General features: G+C 39.1%; 1 pseudogene; it reads right to left on the reverse strand.

The window, feature by feature from the left end:
* Nucleotides 1-202: 202 nt before the first annotated feature.
* LOC118833344 lies at nt 203-1,584 on the reverse strand (annotated as a pseudogene).
* Nucleotides 1,585-7,813: the final 6,229 nt, after the last annotated feature.

Genomic DNA, 7,813 nt, shown 5'->3' on the forward strand with positions numbered 1-7,813 from the left:
CTTGGCTTAGGAGTAAGGATAGAGAAGGCCTAGACTTTTCCAAAGAAAGCCTCATGCCCAGAGATTTCTTTAGTGGATTGACAGGGGAGGTGCTCTGGGAAGGAGTCTGTTGTAAAGCTGTGGCAAGATACTACATTTCCATAGTTCTCAGCTCAGCACCACACAGAGGGGGTTGATTGTATTGGGGGAAGCACAACATATCCTAGAGGAGGAGAGTGGGCAACAGGAGACCAGAACTAGAGGAATGTTGTGTCCAAAGGATCAGGAGCTGCTTCTCACCCCAGACCACAATGATAGGGTTCTGAAGGCTGGAGTGCTCCATTTGGCAGGTGTAGACATGTCCACACTTGGTGATCATTTCTACTATTACCACAGTCTGGAATGTCCAGTCTTCATTGCTAATCAGGCCTGTGGACACAACCCCAGCTGTCTCCTCCTGACCATTCAGGAAACACCTAACTCAGTGTCCCCAAGAGAGAAACCAGTAACAAAACAGATAAGCTGGCTTGGGTATCCTAGGGGAGCCATCTTTGATGGATATACAATTACTTCAGGCTCAACTAGAAGAAAAAGGAAAGATTCTGAGTGAGAAAAACAGAGCAGGTCTTCCAAGTCCAGGACTCACCTCTATTCCCTCATTCAAAACCAGGCTCAGGTCCCTCTCTTGTCCCAAGGCCAGGATGTGGGCAAGGCTTCTATTCAACTAGACATTTTAGAGAGCAAGAAATAGCCCCATCAGTCGTGGACTCATCAGCATTGAGGAAAATGAAGCACAACTATGAGCAGGTGGGTTTCTGATTACAGATTTCTCAGCTTTGTAACAGGCTCCTTCCCAGAGCCCCTCCCCTGTCAATCTCTGGCTGGGGGGGGGGGTCTCTTTGGGAAAAGTCTAGGCCTTCAATATCCTGACTCCTAAGCCAGGAGGGCCTGGGATAGTCAGAGATATGACCACGTCCCTGTGGAGTAGACAAGCTCAAAATGAAGCCCGCATCTCTTCCCTCCCTCCTTTCTCTTTCCTTCCCTCCCATCTCCCCTCACTCTGCCTTCTCTCTCTTCACACTCCTCTCATTGCTCCCTTCATCCTCCTTTCTCCTCTCTTCTCTGCACCTGATCTCCTTCTGTCCTTTCCTCATCTCATCCTCCTTTCCTCCCTTCCCCCCTTTCCTTTCCCTCCCCTCTCCTTTCTTTCCCCTCTGTCCCTCCACGTTCCTCTCCCATCCTTTCCTTTCTCCATCTCTCTTCCCCTCTCCCCTTTCCCCTTCCCTGCTGTTGCTCCCACTCACCCCACATCCAGAAGGACTCCAACAACCTATAATTGTCCCTGCACCTGGCCACCTGGGCCCACACTTGCTCCAAGGCCTCCAGCAGGCTGTTCATTAGCTCTGCAATGGGCTGTCCCAGCTCAGTCAAGGCCAGGAACTCCTCCATATCGCTATCAAAGTACAGGATCTCCTCCTCAAAGTTGAAGATGAGTATCCCCATAAACCCCGTGTGCTCAGTCCCACTGACAAAGTGATACTCAGCCTTCATCTGCTCCATGAAGTGCTCTGTGGGGGCTCCACAGTCCCTGTCACAGTTGTGGTACTGGAGAAATCAGTTATTGCTAAGGAGACCCCTGAGAAAACCCCAGTTTGCATAATAAAGAATGGACTCAGACCTTTTAGCATTTAGCAAAAGTCCCTGGGGCTCCCTGACTCCACCAAGGAATGTCAATAGATAAGATTATCCCACTTAAAGAGAACCTGTCAGAATCTTTTGATCTGTCAGGACCTTTGTTCCTGTTCCCCCAGACCACCTTGTGACCTGGCCCATAAATTTCAAGAGAGAATTAACCACTGCACCCTGTTTTTCTGTATAAATGCTACTTCTTCACCCCAACTCGGGGCCATTCTGGTTTGGGTTGAACCCTGAATGGTCGTTGGCTAACAAATTCTCCATTTAAAACTTATACTCTGTGGCGTGTCTCACTCGCTCTTGGTATAACATAATGGAGGCCCCAGCGAGATGAGGCAGTATTTCATGTTACCGCCCCGGAGACACACACAGGATTTCAGACCTCAGCAGGGAGTCTCTGCCCCGATCCATCTTCTCTCACTTCGGAGGGCCGGCACCTGGGATTTCCTTTCCTATGACTCTGATTTGGGGTGATGGTCTTGGAGAATGAGCTCTTTGCTGACTTGTCCCTTTTCAGCCTATGGAGAATCTGGTTTGAGACCTCTCCAAGTAAGGTTTCTGTTCTGGGCTAGCCATCTGTTAACATGATAACCTGGACACAGGCCTGTGTGCAGAGGGTGAGATACAGGATGCCGATTTTTCACCATTGGGGTGTAAGGAAGATTGGAGGCCTTTATCCCTAAAGAGGAAATCTGGTTTATTTTTTTCTTTCCTCTGAGGTGACTCGGTTTAGCTTTCAATTCGACCCACGCTGTTGGTTCTGTTCTGTGTTCTGTATGTTCTGAATTTGTCTATATCTGCATGTCTGTGTCCAAAAACATGTGAAATGTCTATATTTTGGTAAAAATCTGAAATGCAGGCAGCCAGAGATTTCAGGCTGCAACTAGGGAAACAAAGACTTTTCCTGTGGTTCCTTGTCTGGTCAACTTGAAATTACAATGGAAATAGGGTTAAAATTTTGGCAAATTCTGGGTTTTAATCATTAAAAAGTTTGGAAACTGGTTAGTTGGATTTTGGGAGAGAGAACTCCCGAAACTGTAAAATCACTCCAGGAGCTCAATCTTGCTGAAACACCTCCTCCCAATGAATGCCTTCTGGCTACAAAACCTGTGTTTATCTGTGAATACAGAATCTGGTTAAAGTTTTCAGTCAGACTCTTGCGTTTGTCTTTGTCCCTGATCATTTATCCACTCCCTCCCCAAAGTTAGGAGGGAATCTTTTCCCTTAGATTTAAGTGCAAAAAGGTTTTTAAGGAGTAAGCAAAAGGTGAAGTTTGCTTGAATTACAGTCATTGAGATCTTTCACCATTGTTGTCCTGTCTCTGACCGAGCCAGGGCTGCAGTAAAAGTTAGAGCAGTTAAAAACAAACACTTCTCGTCCCAGATCAGATTAGAAGAGAATGCAGGAGAACTGTAGGGAAAACTTAAATCACCCTTCCCCACCTGGCAAAAGGAGGAGAAGGACAGAAATTCACAGACTGGCAGTCAGTCCTGTGCTCCTGCGTACCTTTGTAGCCCATCCTTTTTGGCAAAGTTTGGAAAAGACACCCAGGTCCTATGCATTCTGCCCACCCTGTCCCCAGCAGCTGCAAACTGCCCTAGGCTCAGTAACTTCTGCAGTTGTGGGGGAAGGGAAAGATGAATGGATTGGGCCTGTGATTTGTAAAGGGAAATAATGATGGTTGTTTATATATTAGACACAACATTATTATTATCACTGTGATTTAATGTAATTGTTAACCTTTGAAGTGGTTTTTGAATACCAAAAGTAATGAGCTGAAAATTTTCTATATGTGATAATCTGGAAATGCAATTGATGTCATCTGAAATTTATTATTTCTGTATTTCTAAAATTGCATTGTATTTCTAAAATTCTCTTAGATTGTGAAATTTGAGAAAACTGTTCTATGGTTAGAAATGATATTATAGCAATTTTAATGAGATTTTGGTTCTTTTTGGTTTTGTTTTGTTTTTTTTTCGCTTTTTGGCAGGGCAATTGGGGTTAAGTGACTTGCCCAAGGTCACACAGCTGGTACATGTGTCAAGTGTCTGAGGTCACATTTGAACTCAGGTCCTTCTGACTCCAGGGCCAGTGCTCTACTCACTGTGCCACCTAGCTGCCCCAATTTTAATGAGATTTTAATATATGTGAACTGGGTTTCTAAAGGGATGTGATAAAACTTGGAACTGTTATATGTGGTTGTAACAAGTGAATAATTAATAATACTGATATGTAACCATGAGAACAGAGTTTCCATGTGAAAAAAAGGTTTTTATTATGAAAATATATCTGGTGGTTTAAAGTTATAGTTTCAAACGATGAGATGAAAGATTCTCTGTGCATGGAGGTTTAGAAATTTGATCACCTAAATTGATAAATGGGTTGTTTCAAGGTTTCAAATGCATAATTATGTTTAGGGCATTGTTACATTTCTAAATTGTGTAATTTGACAAACAGATGTATCAGCAATATTGAAAAATGTGGTTTTATAGGCAATAATATTTTCTTTTACAATGCTAAGTGTTGGGCCTTAGAAATTAAAATGTTACCACTAGTGGTTATGAATCTGCATTTGATTTGCTTATCCAACTCAGTTATGATCACTAGATTGGTAATTAAATAGATTCTGTTTCAAGTTTTAAATACATGATAATTGTTTGTGGTCTACTTATATTTCTAAATTGCAAATTGGTTAACTTTGCATTACCTATGCTGTTAGAAAAACAATTCCTCTTATAATCTAGATGTTGTTAGATTTAAAATTGTACTTAGTTAAGAAATTGAGGTTGTTAACTGAACCAAGGACTTTTGGATATTCAATCTTGTGTAAAAGATTTCAGAGCTAGAGGAATTCCTATGAAAAAGTTTTTAAAGTCCTGGTAAACTTTGTTATAGTGATAAGGTAAATTTAATTGGGTGTGTAATTATAGAAACTAGGTGTCCTCCCCGTTACAACACCTTTTTGACTAATGAACTTTGTAATATCTAGGAGTTCTGTGCAATATTTGAGAATGAGGACATTTTTTTTACCAACTTAGTTAATGAATTCCAGTTTTTAAGGGTTAATTTGCTTTAAGGAGAAAGAGGGAGATATCTATCATTTTAAACCTTCTAAATAATTTTCTTCATGAAAGTTTAGTGACAATCCCTGTTTATATCAGGATCAATTTTAAACTGTTTTAAAGAAGGGAAAATACTTTTGAAAAATGCTCTGTAAAATCTTTTTGTATAATTTTCAGAAGGCCTGCTGAATTTCCACCTGTAAGCTAATTGGTTGCAGTTCAAACCTACTGTGAGTTTTCTGAGTTTCTGGGTGAGAACCTTATACTTGGGAAATTAATGCTTATCTATAGAAGCCTTGGGGAGGGTAGTTAAAGCATGTGTTTTATGTACTCCAAGAAAGGCCCATTCAATGTCTTATTCTAGGTTTTTGAGTAAGGAGATTCAAAACAGCAGTCTACATCCCTTACTCCTCCCTGCCCTTAGTTTAGATAAGAAGAAAGAATTTTACCTTTGCCCACCTGTCAGAAGGGAAGGAAGGGGGAGGAGCAGAAATCACTGGGATTTGAGTTTTACTGAAAATAAGAAAACAGTAGGGGTCAGAAGCCTCCAAACCTGGCTTCTTAAAGTCAACAGAACTGATAAGATTAGACTAGACTTGAGATGGGTTTGGTTTGGTAGTTTTTATTAGTGAAGCCTGCCATCTGATGGAAAAGAACCCACCCTCATGGGCAGATAATATGACAGATCTCTTTAATCAGAAATAAGCAGGTAGTGACAAAAGGGAAGTTATCTGCCAGAATCTGTTACCATTGTGAAAGAAGTTGGCTTTATGGGGAAAAATGGAAAATTGGATAAATACAAATATGTGAAATCTTGTTGTTTTAATCAAATGACTGGTTACATTGGTACTTTTGTATAGCCAAATGAAAGATAATATGGTTACTAAAGTATTAATAGGAATAATTTGGGAAAAAGGGAAAAGAAATTTTATGAGATAATATTGTTTACAAATGTAAGGTTGAATCATTATCCCACAGACTAAGGCTGGGATTTAAAGTTATATTGTGAGATAGAGTTCTTAGATGTTTTAAAGTGATAAGAGCAATTAGGTATTAATACAAATAGTGTAATTAATTACTGCGACTAAATCAGGAATACACATTGCTTAAAATCACAAAAACTTTTTTTTCAAAACATTTCTAGAATTATTTCCCTAAACTGAAGATGTCTCTGAAGTGTCCCTTTCCTCCAGAATGAGTGAACAGTCCATCAACCTGTGAGGTCAGTCACTAACCTCTTTTGTTTGTTTAAGAAGCTGGAATGAGATTCCAGTATACACAGTTATGACAGTAAAAAGTATTAACTTATGAGTTGTTTTGTCTTATGGTTGAAATGTAAAGGAAGACTGAGTAATGGGTTTGAAAGATTTGGAAAGGTAAATAAAAGTTTGAGGGAAAATACAAAAGGCAGATAAGAAAGTTTGGGGACAAATGGGAGTTAGCTAAGCTTCCCCTGTCCTGAGAATGATCGTTTCAGATGGTTTAAGTAAGTTGGGAAAGAGTGTGAGGAAGTATTTAGAAGATGAAAAAGTTATGTAACTTGATTTGATAATTATTAGCTCAATGAAATTTGGACAGTCTTATCTGAAGGATATTTATTTGCTCTTTAAGATTTTATGGGACTACAATTTAATATTGTTTTAAGCTCTGATTACAGGAATAGGTCACATGAAGCCAGTAGTAGCTTGGCAGGCATTACAAGCTGAGAACTTTAAAGGTGGATATCTGTGCCTGGGAAACAGTTTTGAAGATGACCTTGGATACAGCCTAGGCAGGATCTTCCTGACTCTATTTCCCAATTCTGCTATTTCCTTTCTGAAAAGGAAATCCTCACCTGATTACTCCTAAGCCCTGCTTTCAGCACCTAGTGACTATATGATTGGCTATCAGACATGACTCGTGCCTGGAATCAAACAGACCTAAAGAAGTTCTTTCCTTCTGTTAAGGTATATGACATAGTCCCTCGTTTCTTTCATAGAAAATTTATATTATCAAGAAGTTTTGTAAGCACAATGCTAAATCTGTTAGGTAATAGATGAATATTGAAATATCTCTGAGTTATTATAATAGGATGCAGGAATGAATAGCTTGCAATTTTAACCCATGTTCATGGCCAAATAAAACATTGAAATAATATGGAGATAACATCCTCCAAAAGCAGGAAATGATTAGACAAAGCAATAAGGCAAAGATGTAATGTGATAAATGTCTAATAAAAGGAAAGGGGATAGCAAATTTTGAAAAAAGGCAATAGGATCAGATTGATTCCCCTAAGAATTATGTACAGATGTGTATGATTGGCTCCAAAAAAAATTATCAGTCCTGGAAATTCAGGCTGATAAGTGTGTTTTGGTAATAAGATCTTAAATTTGGATGTTAGCACAAGAAAATTGTATAAGATAGTAGTATAAGTGAAATTATATCTCGTTTGTAAAGTATCTGATAATTTTAAAGGAAGATGAGTTCAATTTATGGTTGGACCTTCATATTTTAAAGGATTCTTATACCAAGTACAAAATTTACGTAAGGGAAGAAACAGCAGATGATACATAAACTGAAATACTCTGAAGTTTCAAAAAAAAAAAGGAGAGCCAAATTTAAGTGATTGTAGTAAGTTATATTAAGTTAGAATTGTCTGAGAATTTCTAAATCTGAACCAGAGAAGCAGAACTCTCTTTTACTATCTAGGGACCAGATAACTACAATCAGGCATCTGGGATTCAAAAGTGCTGTGTTAAATGAGCATTGGGAATATGTAACTGTGATTTAAAGTTACTTTGTATACAAAATGTGCAATTAAGTGCTGGAATTAAATCAGAAACATTTTTAGCTTTGTTAAGAATGGTTTGTGGATTATTTTGTAAATGCCATCAAAGAGACATGGCATGGCTAAAAGTTTGTGATGTTATACGTACTGTGCTACTTGGATATGAGGAATTTAATGTTAGTCAACATTGTTAATAATGATTGCATTACTTTGTATGATTCATGTTTACGTTTTCTTGGTTATCTAATGTGTAAATGTAAAACATGTGACATGTAAATCTCCCCCTCTATTGTGAACCATCTAAGTGGTT

Source organism: Trichosurus vulpecula, unplaced genomic scaffold (assembly GCF_011100635.1).
Source record: "Trichosurus vulpecula isolate mTriVul1 unplaced genomic scaffold, mTriVul1.pri scaffold_43_arrow_ctg1, whole genome shotgun sequence".
NCBI lineage: Eukaryota > Metazoa > Chordata > Mammalia > Diprotodontia > Phalangeridae > Trichosurus > Trichosurus vulpecula.